At 40.9% G+C, this 18016-nt stretch overlaps 1 long non-coding RNA gene across 1 annotated transcript; it reads left to right on the top strand.

Moving 5' to 3' along the window:
- The first annotated feature begins 392 nt into the window (after positions 1 to 392).
- Positions 393 to 1775, top strand: LOC133053983 (uncharacterized). The gene is made up of 2 exons (XR_009692361.1): positions 393 to 712; positions 1530 to 1775. It is a non-coding gene; the product is annotated as an uncharacterized LOC133053983 (long non-coding RNA).
- The last annotated feature ends 16241 nt before the right edge of the window (positions 1776 to 18016 follow it).

The raw sequence follows: 18016 nt of genomic DNA, 5'->3' as shown, positions 1-18016 counted from the left end.
CGGCATGCGAGTGGAACTCTAGGGTTTTCAGGTTTGCAAGCCAGACACCTCAGATTGTCTCAGAATGTCACTCCAGAGGTCACCGAGCTTTACATATTACAAAAACGCTCTCCCAGGTCCTCTCTGTGCCTTCCCAAAGGAACCGGGGGTGGTGGTTCAAGGGCCTAGCTTTACTTTCTAGCTGAAACGCAAAAACATGTGGCCTGGAGGTTAAGAACAACCCGGATCTCTGACCTGGGTTCTGGCGAGGCAAGGAGGAAGCCCAGGGACGGGTAAGGTCTGGGTCCCTGGCCCCAGCCTTCCTCAGGCACCTTTCAGCGGAGACTAGTAGGCCCGCAAGTCAGCGACCTCTTTAGAATGACACCGGCTTCTTTATTTCTTTACAGATTCTGCAGAAGGCACACCGAGCTTGAATAAGCCGCAAACCGCAGACACCCACCGCCTAAGAGATTATTAACAGGAGCACCAGATCCATTCCAAATACGAACAAACCCAGCGAGGTTTCCTGGCTGCGGCTACTGCGTGTCGTTACCTTGGAGAAACCTTGCGTTCCACCCGGGAAAATCCTAGTTAGAAGAAGAATTACAGTTATCGCCAGATTGATTTAGTGATAAAAATTCACCGTAAAAGATAAGATTCCTTGATTTTTCAAAATGCACTTTGGAGCCATCTACACGTTTGCAGCTGGGATACATCTATTTTTTTTTTTAAAGTAAGAATTGGAGATAATTCATTAAATTAGTCACTTGGGGAAGATTACCGCTAATTAATTAATTGCAAACATTTCCAGAGGGAAGGTATGTCAATTGTAAAGTAATAAAATTAGGTAGTTGAAATACTTACTCAGCAACTTTGATTGCCCATTCATTCTTAAGCAGAATTTTTTTTTTTTTTTTTTAAATGACAGAAAAATGGGGAGGGTGATGAAGAAAAAGCATTAGTCCTGTCCCCTGGCGATCTGGTTGCAAAGGAGAAACTACCATATAGGATTTATTGATTTTCAGCTGATTTATAAGATCTCTGTGGTATCAGTGCTGTGTGCAAGGCCTCCAGGCCTACCTCTTGTATTCCCTCTCTAGGATTCAAAAAAAGGAACATGATTTGGGAAAAAAAAAAAAGAAAAGAAAAGAGGAGGAAGAACAGTGGTGAAGTGAATTGGGAGATGTGACTATAAATGCTTCAGCATTTTCTTCATCTGCAGAAAAGAAAACAAACAAAAGAGCCAGTTTTCTGTTAAGGCATCTTTCTTTCTATTGTGTTCTAAGTTGCTTTAAGGTATAAGAATGTCTTGGAGAGGAAGGCTGCTCTTTCCAGGCATGGAGACCTTGATTTCACATTGCTTTCCTGGAGAGAGGCAGCACTCAAATCAAGCCCACTTGCTGCCACTGACATTTGATTGTCGCCACCTTAAGCATTTAGTGGGGTTCCCTAAAAGTGTTCCTATGAAGTGTGCCTTTTCCCATTATTTGGGGGCCCTTGTTACAAAACCAAACCATCAGTTTCAACCAGTATCAACTTCTGTCTGGCAGAAACCTCGGGTGAAAAGGAGTGTTTCCTGGAAAGTGATTCAAGGAAGCTGCCACGGAATTTGCTCTCTTCCGGACTTGTTGACAGGCAGTCACATCGACAGCCAAGTGCCCTGAGCCTCTCCACCGCGCTGGCTTTTCATTGCTTTGTTCAGCCCTGATTCATTTAGTTTGGGGAGAACTGCCCAATTGTCTGTGTATCCATATTGAATTTTACTGAAGCAAGTAAATAAACCTATCAAATACAGACCCAATTGTATTTAAGGGAGTCATTCTACCTTGTTTTATATAGATGATACAGATTCTTTTATTGTATTATACCACATACCCTGATAGCGCCTCTAACTGCTCATTAAAACAAATCTGAAACAGTCAACAGTAAAAGGCCTCTTTGGAGCAGGGAGAGTACTAATCTGACATTGTTTATTTGAAGTTCAGGTTGCTTTGATTGAAATGTACTGAAGGTCTTGAGCAGGCAGAGTAAAGAATGTGTCTTGATAGTAAACCTGAATGCAGGTGCCACACACACACAAAAAGAAAAGAAATCATACTGTACTATTTTGAATATTTTAAATATTTCTGATTTCCTAATGATTTAGAAAGACAACAGATTTTACAGGGAGAGGATGATAACGGTAAAATGCCCCAAATCAACTTTAGATGCCTCAGATCATAGATGGAGTGTGTGAGTATATGGATAAAATAACACTGATGAAAATGTGCTGTTATATTTTTTTAAGTATGAATTTTTTTTAGTGACTGTTTTTGAACTGAGAAGGATGACATCTCCTCACATCTATGCATGAATGAACAAGTGCATCTGGACACGTGCATCTATAATTTATACTGATCAGTCACCATGGGTCTCCCCGAGTAAAACCGAAATGAACACTAATTGTTTTGACGGAAGTAGTGTGCATGGCATCTGATTGTGAAACACAGCGAGCCCCTGCCTTGCCTGAATACATATTGTCAGCAGCAACTCTGGCATCAGGAGAGGAAAATAAAAAGGCAATAATTCCCAGATGAGGGTGTTGATGTTGCTTGTTAGGAAGGTGGCAAACAGAAAGAATGAACTTCTAGATTAAGTGAAAAATGAGACAATGCAGAGATCCTGGTGTGTCAGCAAGCCAGGTACAAACCTGAGCTCAGACTTAAAAAACTGTAGCTTGGTGATAATAACATTCCTTTGCATTTGTAGATTCTTGGGAGCTATCCTAAACACCTCTGCTTTATCTTATTTAAGGCTCTTGATAAGGAAATTGAAGAGGTGGGAAGCACACCTCAGATCACACAAATGAACAGATGACAGAGGAGGAAACAGAACTGCAGTTTGGGTCTTTCCACAAAACCTTATTTCAAACATATATAAAGCCAGATACAGCTGGAGATGTACTGCCCTGGAATAACATAATGTAATTTAGCCCAGAAATATCTGAAGAGACACCACAGTAAGAACATCAGTTAAGTCTCTACTACATGCTTTTATATCAACTTGTTTTATGAAAGAGCTTATGTGATTATTTAGGAGTTTTAGAAATTTGATGAAGATCATTAATTAAAATAGAAAATGGCAAACAGACCCATCTGTGATGGATAAGAATAATAATAATTTAAAATGCCAGCAACAACAAAAAACTTCTTAAAAAATCCACCCAAGATTATGTCTATACATCTATAATGGTTTATAAAACAATTAATGCAATTTGGTTAGTGACTGTGTCAGAAAGATATATGTGTGTGTGTGTGTGTGTGTGTGTGTGTGAAAGTAGTAGTCACTCAGTTGTGTTTGACTCCTTGCAACCCCATGGACTGTAGCCTGCCAGGCTCCTCTGTCCATGAAATTCTCCAGGCAAGAATACTGGAATGGGTTGCCGTTTCCTTCTCTAGGGGATCTTTCCCATCCAGAGATCAAACTCGGGTCTCCTATATACATAGTTGGGAGACCTGGGTTTGATCCCTGGGTCGGTATACATACATACATACATATATGTATGTATATATACATATATACACCAACCAAATTATTTATATTTATATGTATATTTTAATCTTTGTTTTTGCATCAGTAGACTGGGGGGATTGGTGCATTAACTTCTCAGTTACAAAGCAGCTTTATGTATAGAAATTCTTTATTAATTTTATCTTTGACATTTTTCTCATGATAGCTCAAGGAATCTCAAGGAATTGAAATTGAAAGTCAACAAGTGATGTATGGAGTTGAAAGCCAGGGAACAGTTCCAGAAGCCAAAGTCTTTGGGGAAAAAAATGCATGTAAAAAAGAAAGACCTGAAGGAGGCAGCGTATAAAGACTTGCGAGGATAAGACGCCGTGTACGTTTTCCCCTTTGCAACAGGGCCCAAGAGTGGTTTTGAGTGTACAATTAGGGAACAGAACTACATGGCCAAGACCAGTAGGAAAAGGAGCTGATTTGGTGCTGTCTCTGATTCTAGCCAGGGACTTCGCCTTTTTGCATACAACTCTCTAACTGGACCATTGCTAATAGGCCATTTTTAAGGATGCTATTTTGTCATTCTTCTCCCTAAAGTATTTCACTGTCATAGACTTTAAGGCTTCAATTAAAATACGAGCAGCTTCAAACCACACACATTTTGTCTGATTAGCTGCATTCCACCAGTTTTCTCTTTCACTGTGGTTTCTCCTACTTTTAAAACCGAGCATTAGAACTGGCCAGGAGTCTTCTTTTTTGTGCCACCTGGGGCCCGCTACTTTAGGGAAACTGGGACCATTTGTGATGTCACGTGCTCACCAGAGTAATTTATGACAAATCCTCACAAATCAATAAAAATATGGGAAGTATATCATTTTTAAAGGGGAAAAAAAGAGAAACACATGAGACATGCCCATTAGGGGCATAGCCATTCTAATACCTGCATGTCTGCTTAGGTCTGCAATTAAATACATTCTGATAATAAATCTCCTTGCAGTCTCTTTTAATGCTTTTAACTTTCCTGAAGGTTCAAATTGGTATCCCAAAAATGTGCCAGGACTTTCACAAGGTATTTTATAGACTCATAAATAAATATGGCAATTAATCTCTGCTATATTTCTTTCATATTTGATGACAATTTATTATGGCATTCACCCATTCGGTGCACAAAAACTCTAATGCACTTAAAATCGGATTTCAAACCAAACATTTTATGGGAAAATATAGTATTGATCATCCATTTAAAGATATCATGAAGATGATTCATAACCTGCTATAAAAAAGATCTCATGAGAATCTTACAAATGAGTTGGATGGTGGAATCGTCTATTCATAAAACCAGAGCTGTTGGATTGGTTCCTCTTGTTTTCTTCATCTATCTTTGAGCTTTCCGGCACTGATTACTTTCATAAGTTGCTGTTTTATAAGAAAAATCCTTTTCCATGACATTTTTCATAGTGACAGAGTTTGTGAAATTTCACAGTGAGTATTCTCTTGTGCAATTTTTCTCTCAAAATTCTGTCTGCAGGAGGAGTTTCCAGGGCAATAGAAGATGTTTCCATTACTTTGGAGTCAAAAGTACTGTATAACCTTCATGACACATGTTATTGACAGATCGTGGTGGTTCTAAGAAACCTTGAGTCCCTGAAAGTCCACTGAACTCATCTGCTTTGAATGCTTGAATACCTTTTGTGCACACACAGTTGGGGTGAGAATATAAGAAAATTCTTCTCTTCAAGTAGCACATGGCCTGTCTGGGAAGAACGACCCAAATCATTTATTCAATAGATATTTTCTGAGTGTCTACTGAATGCTGGGCATGGTTCTAGGAGGTGAGGATTCAGAAATGAACAAAACAGTTTCCTGCCTCATGTAGGTTACATTCAAATGAGTTAAATATTATTTGCATCATCCTGAAATCACTTATCTAGCACTGTAATACTTTGGGAAAGCGGCTTAGTATTTACTGAATGCTCACAAGACTCTAGGCATGAAGTTAAGAACTTTTATACCTTCATTCATTCCTTTGCCAAGTATTCACTGAGTTCTTGTATTTTAAGAGCACTGACTTAGGGGCTGTGAATTTGTTCAAAGAGACGATGAAAATTTCTGTCCCCATGGAGTTTACAGTTTGGTTGTAATGTCTACCTGATATTAGAGATCATTTGTTTTGTTTTACAGAAGTTGAATCCTAAGAGAGCTTAACTTGCCCAGTGTAACAGAGCTAGTTCTGAAAATCTGGGGTTTGTACTAACTGCTGGCTTTAAAATCTGGGGAAAATAACTTTTCTGATGAAATGCTTACTTGCTGAGATGATGCTGTTTCAAGAAATAACCACTTCACCTAACATACAGATGATCTGAGCTGCTGTGTTATTTTTTATAGCATACGATTGGCTTCCCCTACCTTTTAAAGTCTATGTAATACCAATTTTCTGCATAGAAATGAAAAACAGTAGAGCAGCTAAGTGGATGTTTTGGTCCCGTTGACGCCAACACCTTGGATTCTCAGGGGTTATTTTTTACCTTTGCCTTTGACTGATGTACTGATGACTAGGGTTGTATATAATGTCTAAATGACTAGGAAAACACATCTCATAAATATTGGCTGATGGGCATAGGAGATGAAGCACTGCTGAGCTGTGACTCAGTTGCTTCAAATCTACCCATATTACCTGCTACATCTATTACAGGTCCATTACTTACTTTCTTCCATTCTTCTAGTCACTCTGAGGGTTAAATAGGGGAGGTTTTCTTACCCTCTTTTCACAGATGAGCAACCAGGGTTCAGAGGAATTAAACCTCTGGTTTAGGGCACATAACTGAGAAGCATTTGAGACAACCTGGAAACCAATGGGTCACTGAACTGATGCATGGTCCTCTCATGGGTTCCAGCACCTTTTGCAAGACAGCATGAGGTCCAACCTCGGATTTCTATACAGGCTTTGAGAAGTAGCCTAGCAGCTCTTTTTATCTCTGGGAAGGTGGCACCTTGCTCTTTCATTTTGGTCTTGCTATCAGATTTCCCCTGGCAGTTTTAAAACCATACGTGCTTCTGCTTTCTGCCTAAGTAGCCTCTGCCCGTGGAACTCTCCAATAAGGATACTGGAGTGGGTTGCCATTCCCTTCTCCAGGGGATCTTTCCAATCAGGGATCAAACCCTCGTTTCCTGCGTTGCAGGCAGGTTCTTTACCCTCTGAGCCACCTGGGAAGTTTTCTGGTGTTTCAGGTATGCTCTAACAGAGAGCTCAGAAGAGAAAGTTTGTAGTGTTCACAACAATGGCAGGGCATGACGCTGAGTATGAGACATTTAATCAACAGGAGTAAATCCACCAACAGGACTTTGGATCTCCTGCCTGCATTTCTGGTGTCTTTCGGAGGGGATACCTACATTAGCTCCAGGCACGTGCTTCTTTGACCCTGCAGAGATGGAGACACTGGGCGCAGTGTCTATCTCATGGCCAGGAGAAAATGGACTTGACGGAGACAGCATGAAATACATGAGTGGGATTAGACTGTCAGTGTAGACCGGAGAACATAAACCATTTCCTGTCACTCTCCAGCTCAAGGGCAGGGGCAGAGCAGAGGGGAAACCTGCAACTATAATTATGGAATATAAATTTATACATATATAAAGGGGAAGGCTGAGAGTGGATATTAACCACTAAAACTCCTTTTACATTATACACCACAGGGATATGGAAAAGCAGTGTGGGGATTAAGGACATCTTTTTGCTTGGGGACTAATTTATTACTCTAGATTATGCAGTTAACAGAGAAAGGGAAAGTTGATATTTGATTGTTTCTCTGTACAAGTGAAATGTGAGTAACGGGAGGGTCTTGCCCCTGGCTGTAAACACTTGGTGTTGGAGGAAAAGATGGCCAAGAGCTTAACAGAGTGGAGCACTGGTTTGAGAGACAATGCTGGAATCTAGCCCTGGTCCTGCTGCTGATTGTCTGGAAGGCTTTAGACAAGTCTCTTTTCCTCTGGGAGCCTCAGTCTACGCATCTGCAAAATGGAGAGCCTGAGTTCCGTGATCTATCCGGGTCCCTAGGGCTCACATCTTTCTGGGAGTCAGGTCACACTTCCTTTTCCAGGACTTAAAAATTCTTCTGCTACCTTTATAAGCACAGACTCTCCGGAAAGTTTTTTTTTTTTTTTTTTTATCATGGATGGCGCATTGAAATCTTTTGAGCATTCTTAAAAAGTACACATGACCAGCCTCGCCTTCTGAGATTCTGAGCAAGCCTGAAGTGTCCCTGGACATCTGTATTCAAGAAAAATTTAAAATATAGTAGTGTGCACATGTCAATCCCAAACTCTCAATCTATCTCTCTGCCCCACCCTTCCTCCCTGGTAACCATAAGTTCATTCTCTAAGTCTTGAGTCTATTTCTGCTTTGTAAATAAATTCATTTGTATAGTTTTTTTAGATTCCACATATAAGTGGTATCATATGATATTTGTCTTTCTCTGTCTGATTTATTTTACTTAGTATGATAATCTCCGGGTCCATCCATGTTGCTGACATGTACATATTACTATATTTAAAATAGATAACCAATAAGGACCTACTGTATAGTACAGGGAACTCTGCTCAATACCAGTAATAACCTACATGGGAAAATAATTTTAAATATATACATATATATATATGTAAAACTGAATCACTTTGCTGTATATCTGAAACTAATATAACATTGTTAATCAACTATGCTCCAATATAAAATAAAAATTTTAAAAAAGAAAAAGAAAAAAAATAAAACAAACAGAAAAATAAAAAATAAAAGTAGAATATGCATGTGATAAAATGCTGTACTATCTGTGGACGATATGACTGACTGTCTAGCTCATACCCATTCCCTGCTTCTTCCTGGCTAAGCATGTTCTGATGTCTGGGATGACTATGCGCACCTGTAACCAGTTGCTCATGGATTTCTAGCGCCTTTCAATGAGGGAGAGGAGCATGCCATGTGAACCAGTTTTGGCCAATAAAACATAGAGGAGAGTTGCGTGGAGGATTCTGGGAAAGCACTTGTTGTCATGACAAAGGAGGCCAGAAGCAATGGTAGCACACACACTCTCTTTTCAGTCTGGAACAGCAACTTTCATTTGTTCATTAGTTCAACAAATGTTTATTGAGCACTTACTCAGTACTGGGTAGGATTCTAAGATGTGGGGGTACAGTTGTGAACAAAACAAAATCGCCATCCTCATGGAGCTGATATTCTGGCCTGAGTCATAAACAATAAACAAGGTACACGGGTCAAGTACAGAGATTCTAGAGGAAGAGAAAAGCTATGGAGGAAAAAAAGAAAGCAAGGAAGGAGAGTCACTGCGAGTAAAAGGTCAAGATAACTGCGCAAAAGTACCCCTCTATCAGGGAGCCGATTGAACACTACCTCTGGTTATGTCAGACAAACTGGTTTTGTCTAAGTCTCTGTTAATTGGGTTTTCTATTACTTTCAACGGAATGAATTCCTGAGACAGTGTAGTGGGGGTACAAAGAGACAAGTAAGTCATCTGATTATTTCATCCCCACTCTCCAGAGGCACAGACTCCTAACAGTTTCTTGGCTGCCTTCCAGAAATTTTCTATGTTAATACAAGTCATATAAATATAAGCTATACATGCAATCTCCTAATCCCTCTCTCTCTCTCTGTCTCTGTCTCTGTCTCTGTCTCTCTCTCTCTCTCTCTCACACATACACACACACACAGTTAATGACAGTATAGCATGGGGGTTGCAGGTTTAGATATAGGCAACCTATGTAGTATAGCATAGGTATTACATATGCAGTTTATATAGTATTGCGTGATATACAGGCTGCGTGTGTAGTGACCCCAATACTTTCTAGCCATGATTATCTTGAATAAGTACCTTTTTTTAATTAAAAAAAGTTTTTGGTTGCCCTGTTGGGTCTTGGGCTCTTCATTGGAGCATGCACGCTTCTCTAGTTGTGGGGCACAGGCTCCAGAATGCTCAAGCTCAGGAGTTGTGGCCCACAGGCTTAGTTGCCCTGGGGTCCATGGAGTCTTCCTTTCCTGACCAGGGATCCAACCCGCATCTGCTGCATGGGAAGGCAGATTCTTTACCACTGAACCACCAGGGAAGTCCCTTGAATAAGTTTCTTAATTCCTGTTTTTCAATTTCCCCCATTAGGAAAATGAGAACAACAAGCTTACCACAGTTTCTACTGATGATTTAATATACCATGAGGTCAAGCATGTGTAGCTCTCTCTGGTACACTGTGACCACTCAAAAGTGTTTGCTACTTTATACACAATGAGTTTCATTCTATTTGCTTAACCATTGACGTGTACCTTTTTCCAGATAGCACACAGATATCCCTTCTTTGGACCCCAGTGTATATTATTCCTTAGTCAGAGATCAGTATTTTTTCTCTTAATGTCCATGGGACATTTGAATGAGCCCTCTTGATGGAGGATCATGTTCTAAAAGGATTTATGTCACTCAGCAGCTGACTAACAGCACAAGGAGAATCTGCTGAGATTGGCCTTCTTTCTTCTTTGCTAGTCTTTCCTTTTCACAGCTTCTTGTCTAATAAACTTTCCCCTTTAGTTATTTTCAGAGCTAGGCACACTCACAGAGCAGCACTTATGATGCATTCTACTTCAGCATTTAAGAACTGGGTCTTTGCAGACTTTTCCTCCATGAGGCTGCGTCTCTTGTTTTAGGATGGATGGATAGCCAAGTAAATGAACAAACAAGGAAAACCACCAAGAAGTCCTCTATGTACAGAGACAACATGTTAGGTAATTTGGTGACATTAATCCTATGAAGGAAGGGGTATTTCAATGACAACTAGTCCAATGGGGGCACAGGCATGAAATAAATCAGATAATAATACTGTAACATGTGAAGTGTAAGGAGGGAGAATAAGCATAAAGGGCAATGGGAGTGGACTAATCTTAGCTAACTGTGCCTTATAGCTTGTGCTGAAGACCAGGGAATAATCTGGCCCTGACAGGCAAGCTGGGTTTTTGATCAGAGAAGGAGGGAAGGGGCATTCCATGTGAGAGAGGAAATTAGCATAGGCAGCACCATGAAGTGAGACATTGGAGATGATAATAGGGTACATGGGAAGGCACAGATGGGGTGGGGCCAGACTGAGAAGGCTGCTGTGTACCACTGAGCGATTCATGTCTCTGGGATCTAGGAGTGTCATAAATGACAAATATAGCATCTTCGAGAACTCTAACCTTTGCCCAGTGCACACTCTCAACTTCTTTCCTATCCCACCCTCCAGGATGTCCCGTTCTGTGGGGGCTCCAAAAGAAAGGGGTGAAAGTTGCTGAGTTTGGGAGAGAAGTACAGAAGGGTAGGTCATAGGCAGCGGCCACCTGATGTGAACAGCCATCTCACTGGAAAAGACCGTGATGCTGGCAAAGATTGAGGGCAGGAGGAGAGGGTGTCAGAGGATGAGATGGCTGGATGGCATCACTGAAGCAATGGATGTGAGTTTGAGCAAACTTTGGGAGATGGTAAAGGACAGGGAAGCCTGCTCTGCTGCAGTCCATGGGGTCACAAAGAGTCGGACACGGCTGAGCGACTGAACAGCAACAAAAGCAGTGGGAAGGCTGAAGATGGTGTGCCTGTGTCTTGAGAGTGGGTGCTAACACAGGTATAAGTCAAGATTCTTTTTGTTGCTACAATAGATGAAGCCGGGCTCAGTTAAGAACAAAAAGGTAAATGGAGAGTGGATTAAAGGACGAGTTAGCAATCCTACTTTAGGAAAACACATCCAGAGATCTCAGCCTTTCTAGATGTTGCAGTGGTAAAAAATTCGGCTGCCAATGCAGAAGATGCAGGTTCGATCCCTGGGTAGGGAAGATCCCCTGCAGAAGGAAATGGCAACCCACTTCATTATTCTTATCTGGGAAACCCCATGGACAGAGGAGCCTGGCAGGCTACAGTCTATGGCGTCGCAAAGAGTCAGACACAAATGAGTGACTGAGCACTCACATTCAGAGATCTTAGCAAGAGATTTGAGGACTTTTTCCTCCAGAAGGCTGCCATTAAGCATCCAATAGCAATATCCCTTTTAGTAAGTGTGATATTCCTGAGAGAGAGAATATGATTGGTCCATTTTCGGGTGATGGCTCAAACTTGGGTACTGAGACTTGCAGGGTCTACCTGTTATAAGCCAAGCAACACTGCCCTTTGAAATTTAAAATGGTGGTTCAAAGAATAAAAAATCAGGACAATCTCCAGGAGTGGAGCAAAGCTATCCTCCGTTCAGGGCTTGGAGGAGGGCAGTTAGAATTACCTCTCCTGGATCCTGGCCCTAAGAAATTTGGACTTCATAATTTACGAAGGCAACAGGGAGCCAACAAATCCATTCAGCACACATGAAATATTTCAAGTGAGGCACAAGGGACCTGGAACAGGTCTTAGGGAAGATGGATTTACATCTGGCAATAAAATCCCAACTCCAGTAACCTTTGCACTTAGGTCTGGATTTTGTCTGGATCTTAAAGCTTTTATAAGTGCTTAAGAGCATGAACTCTGTAGGGTTTGGAATTTCTCTTGCCTTCTCTCTCCCCAAGGATTGGGCTACCATGATAAGGTTGGGGGCTGGGGGCACCTACTTTTCATTTGCCCAGTTCTGGGACTCTTGGGTGATGTAATTAAACTTGTTGAGCTCCAGCATCCTTACCTGTGAAATGGGTGTCTCTCTACTGACCTTATAGGACTGTCATGAGTGCAAAGTCCAGAACACATTTGAAAGCATTTTGTAAAACGACACATGAGTGAATGTGATTATCTTGCTGGAATTGGGTTTTGGAGGCAGAAAATCATTGCTTTGGGTCTCAGCTTTGCTTAGGAAAGTCACCTTGCCTCTCGGATCTTCAGTCTCCTCATCTATAAAATGGGGACAGTAGTGCCTATCTTGCGATGCTATTGTGAATGTTCGAGGATCATTTATGCAAGTGATCTTGTATGGGTGTGAGCACAGGGTCCAGGCACAGCACATGATAATCCTCCCCAGCTCCTGCAGAAGTGTTCAAGAAGTCACATCTAACATTCATGGTGAGTGAGGGTCTCTCCAGGAACCAAGAGATCTTTAGAGTCCTCGTCTGTGGTAGGCATTTTTAGTGTTCACCTATGTACTTCTCCTTTCCTTTTTGGTAGCCTGGAGAAGACACTTTCAAACTTCCTTGCCATAAGACAGTGCCATGTTACTAGTCTGGGCCACAGGATGATGAACAATATGAGTCACTTCCAGGCTCAAGCAATGAGAAATCTCTGTGTGAGAGGGCTATCATTCTTTTTCCTTGAATTTGCAAATGTGCAGGTCTCATGTGGACATGGTAGAGTCACTGCATGGAGGATGGTTAGCCTTAAGATTCTCTGACATGCAGCAAAGTTTTTAAGAATTAAGAGACTGAGATTTGGGAGACATTTGTTAATGCAGCAGATTTTAACCTATCCTGACTAGTATATTGCTTACTGCCTATGTGGACAAGTAACTTCTCTGAGTCTTCCTTTTGTTTGTCTGTAAAATAGGATAGATAATGGCATCAACTCATAAGGTTATTAAATGAGGTGATGCATGTAAAATGCTTAGCTCTGGGTTTGGCCATAGAATATGCTTGATGATATGGCAATAGTGAGGGTAATAGTGATAGTGGGGTGATGGTGATGGTGATGATGGTAGTGATTCAGAAGCTGGCTATAGTAACTGGATTCAAACCCTTCTATGTAAGTAGAAGAACCCAGATGATCTCCAGTTCTGGACAGTGGGTGAGCATCTTCTCTGGCACATACTGAAAGTGAAACTCGCTCAGTCATGTCCGACCCTTTGTTCAACTCAGTCATGTCCGACTCTTCCCATGGACTCTTTACAGTCCATGGAATTCTCCATGCCAGAATACTGGATTGAGTAGCTGTTCCTTCTCCAGAGGATCGTCCCAGCCTAGGGATCGAACCCAGGTCTCTCGCATTGCAGGCAGATTCTTTACCAGCTGAGCCACAAGGGAAGCCCTGGTGCATACTGGGGCACGGTTTATTGTATCATATGAAACCAATTAAGTGTCAATACCTATGGTGGTCTATGCAACTGCCTAGTCTATATATTAAAGAACAAATACAAAAAAGGGAGCTCAACCAGCAATATGCTCTTCTATTCTTGGTGTTATTACTTTTTTCATTTCCTAAGAATGTGAAGTCAGACATTGTGCTCAGTGCTCTCACTGTAGGGATAAATGAGAACTGGTATGTGCCCTCAAGGAGTTCATAGTCTGTGCAACATTTATAATAATTACACCAAGACACTATAAGAACAGGAGTATATGTTTTATATCTCCATTCCTATTTTGCCCCAATACCAAATTGCACAAAATTATCCATGGAAAGAATTTGGGCTTCATGGACAGAGGGATGAGGGTCTGAATTCCAGCTCTGCTACTTCCTGGCTGAGTCTTTGGGTAAAATTCTTGACTTCTGTTAGCCTGAATTTCCTTTTCTTTAAATGGGGGATGATAACTGCTATCATGTTCTGAGAATTAATTTTAATATATGTAACATACCTTCGGCAGAACTTAGCATTTAATAGGTGCTCAATAAATTTTAGCAGTTCTTAAGTTCCTTGAGAGTCTATGTTATTTTGGACTCCCAACATCTAGATCATAGAGAGTGGTCCATATGTATTGATGAAATGGCAGGTAGAGAAAATGATTTTCAATAATAAAGCACCCTTTGAAGTAGTTGTATATTTTGAATCCATTTTCTGTTTAAAGCAGGGATTTTATTTGGTTTTAATTAAAAATAGAATTATGTTGGGACTTTCTTGGTGGTCCAGTGGCTAAGACTCCATGCTCCCAGTGCAAGGGGCTCAAGTTTGATCCCTGGTCAGAGAACTAGATCCCACATGCCATTACTAAGAGTTCACATGCCACAGCTAAAGGATCCTGCATTTTGTGATTAAGACCTGGTGCAGCCAAATAAATAAATATTAAAAAATGGAATTATCTTATTCATATTTTTCTATTCTTAGCCAGTTATTAACACTGAGTGAATTTTTCTTTCTAACTTTATTTCCTTCCTTTTTCTGTGATTTCCATTTCACTCCCCTTCATATGTAAGGATATGTGTGATATATGTAAAATATGTGGTTTTGTGTGTGTGTGTGTTTAATTTATATGAATTGGATTATACTAAGCATTCCGCTCTCTTTCTTACTTTTCTCATGAAGGCTTCTGTTTTGTGATCTGTCCACATCATTCTATGTATGTCTGGTTCATTGTTCCTCACTACTGTGTATGTTATATATTCCATGTCATCCCTTTTTATTAACCAGAACATTGGATTTACCAGAACACCTTTATTCCCCAGCCAAGACTACTTTGCTAGAAATATTGTCTTCATTTTCTACCGAGTAAATCAGTCATTAAATTATGACCTTATGAAGCAATTATAGCAATAGTGATGTCTGTGCCCAGTTGCCCACATTGAGAATTATAGTAGGAAAGAACTGAAAGCAAGCTCTTTGATTTTATGTCTCTCCATTCCATGTATGCTTGCCCATATGCCTGTGTGCTATTGGCTATATTGTACTTTCCTGTGTTTTAAATAAATATTCCAATTTACATAATTTTAGTGAATTTCCATGGTGCATGAAAATCTAAACTCAAGGCTATGATGTCAATTAGGACAATTCATATCCCATAATAAAAGCAGCCTTAAGTTTAGAGGCAGACGATCTGCATTCAAGTTTGGGTTCTGCCTCTTGTCAGCTGTGTGATTTCAGCCAAGCCATTTAACATTTTCAGTAAAGTGGAGAGTAATAAATACAGAATTGTCATGAGGATAAATGCAATAATAATTAGACATGATATAGAAATGCAGCATTATATCATATTTTTGTTTCAGATACAGACTTTTAAAACTGTAACTGGCAAAAATTTGAGGGGCTGTAATGGTGCCCCTTTCCCGTTTGTGCCCATGAAAGATGTTGTTAATTGAGCTGGACACAACCTCACAATCTTTTTCAACTTAGCACTCCAGGAAGATCACCAACTGATTAGGGATGATTTACACCCCAAATTTTAATTTTTAGTTTTTGCCATCCTTGATTTAGGAACTGTGTTGTGTCCACTGGGGAAGTGCAGAGATGAATACATGTTGGGTTTGCCTTCAGAAAGCCTAATGTCATGCAGAGGTGATGGAGCAGGTGTAATTAGCTCCAAAACAAGACAAAGAAGGATCTTATGATGAATTATCCAAGTGCTACTGGTACACAGAAAAATGGGAAATGGATTCTATAATGGGCACCACCGAAAGTTTCTTAGAACTGGTAACATTTCAGTTAAGGTTTCAAGGTCTGAGATGATTTGGGAGATGCACACATTGTAAAGACCATTTCAGGTAGGAGGAAGGGTCTAAATCAAGTTCAAGATATGAGAAATGCAAAGTATGTGTGGAGAGCAGCTCAATCTGGTTTAAATCCAGGTTCCATAAAATAAACAAGAGACACTGAACATTATGATAAGAAGTTTAGAGTATTCTATTCTGCTTTTGCTACTACTATTAGCACTGTAACTATTAATAATACAAATTGGTGTTTACTGAGCACTTGGGTTTCCCTGGTGGTTCAGATGGTAAAGACTCTGCCTGCAATGCAGGAGACCTGAGTTCAGTCCCTGGAGAAAGGAATGGCTACCCACTCCAGTATTCTTCCCTGAAGAATTCCATGAACAGAGGAGCCTGGCATGCTTCCGTCCATGGGGTTGCAAAGAGTTGGACACAACTAACTTTTAGGCTGCTCTAAGCACTGCGCTAAAGCCTATTAAATATATGATACCATTTGATAATCATAAAAACTGTATAAAATAATGTGTCAGTTAGCTATTACTGTATAACAAACAATCCTAAAGTTTAGTAGCTTAAAATTATAATCATTTATTATTTATCATGAGTGTAGAGAAATTCTGTGGATCTGGGCCAAACTTAGCTGATTCCAGGCTCACTCACATGTCTGTATTCAATTGATGGGTCAGCTTGGGTCTAGCTGGTTTAAGATGACCTAAGCTAGGCAGCCTCTGTTGAATGCTTTCACATTCTTCCATCAGGATAGTTTGGATGTTCATGTGTCTTTGACAGGATTCTGAGAAAGAGACTGGAAGGATTCTAAGACAGATACTGGAAACATACAAAACCTATGAAGTCTTCTAGGTTTGGAACTGGCACAGTCACCATTCTATTTGGCCAGTCCAGATTCTAGGAATGGGGAAACAGGCTCCACTTCCTGATGGGAGATGCTGCAAAAATCACTGATGTGTAATCTATCTACCATAAGTAGTAGCTACTATTATTATCTTTACAAGTGAAGAAATTGTGGCCATAGGAGGTTGTGTCTTGCCTAAGTTCACATAGCTGGTAATGAAGGACCAGAACTTGTACTTGACTTGGGGAAAGCCCAATAAAGACCATGAGCACAGGAGTGATGTTATCAGCAGACATGGAAGGAAGGGGGGTATTTCTATGGCTAAAAGCTGGGACCAGGATTTCTCTGGTGGTCTAGTGGCTAAGACTCTGTGCTCCAAAGGCGGGGGTCCTAGGTTCTATCCCTGGTCAGAGAATTAGGTCCCACATGCCACCACTAAGAGTTTGCATGCTCAACTAAGAGTTTGCATTGTTGTTTTTGTTTAGTTGCTCAGTCGTATTTGACTCTTTGGGAAACCCATGGAATGTAGCCTGCCAGCCTGCCAGACTTCTCCGTACGTGGATTTCCCAGACAAGAATACTAGGGTGGGTTGCTAGTTTCTTCTCCAGAGGATCTTTCCAACCCAAGGATTGAACCTGCATCTCTTGCATCAGCAGGTGGGTTCTTTACTGCTGAGCCACCAGGGAAGCTCCAAGAGTTTGCATATTGTGACTAAAGATCCCACACGCTGCCATGAAGATCGAAGATCACCGCATGTTGCAAATAAGACCTAGGGCAACCAAATAAACAAATAAAATAGATACAAAAAGAAAATAAGAGCTGGCAACATGGAGAATGCAAACCTTGATTATTTCAACATCAGTCCATTCCACTTTCAACTCATTTGGCTTGGGACATAGTGTTCTGTTGGAGCACACAGTGCTTATGGCATTTGGCTTTGAAAGACTGTCATTGAGCCTAATTTTGCTCCCCTTAATCTTCTGTACCTTTCAGGAAGCCATGCATGTCCTTTTGGGGCATCTTTCCAGTATGTTCTGTGATTATTAGGCATCTTCAAACTGAAAGGGACTGTAGTTTCAAGGACTTGGGTCACCCAGCATCCCTGCATGGCAGCTACCAGTGGCTGAATGCTCTGGAGACTATGGAGAACTAGTGTGGACCTAGTATCCCAGTGGCCTCACTTGCCACTATTGAGCGGTCTGGGCATGGCAACATGGGACCCTTCCTGGAGCCAGAAGCAAACTTGAAATCTAACCTTAATCATATCTGGGTTTCAGAACTGGACACCTGCTAACTCTGGTGACTGGAGATTAAAAGGCACAGCATGGCTTGATTTTCTCTTAGGTCAAGG

This window comes from Dama dama, chromosome 4 (assembly GCF_033118175.1).
Source record: "Dama dama isolate Ldn47 chromosome 4, ASM3311817v1, whole genome shotgun sequence".
Taxonomy (NCBI): domain Eukaryota; kingdom Metazoa; phylum Chordata; class Mammalia; order Artiodactyla; family Cervidae; genus Dama; species Dama dama.
This window is presented reverse-complemented; position numbering and strand designations above follow the sequence as displayed.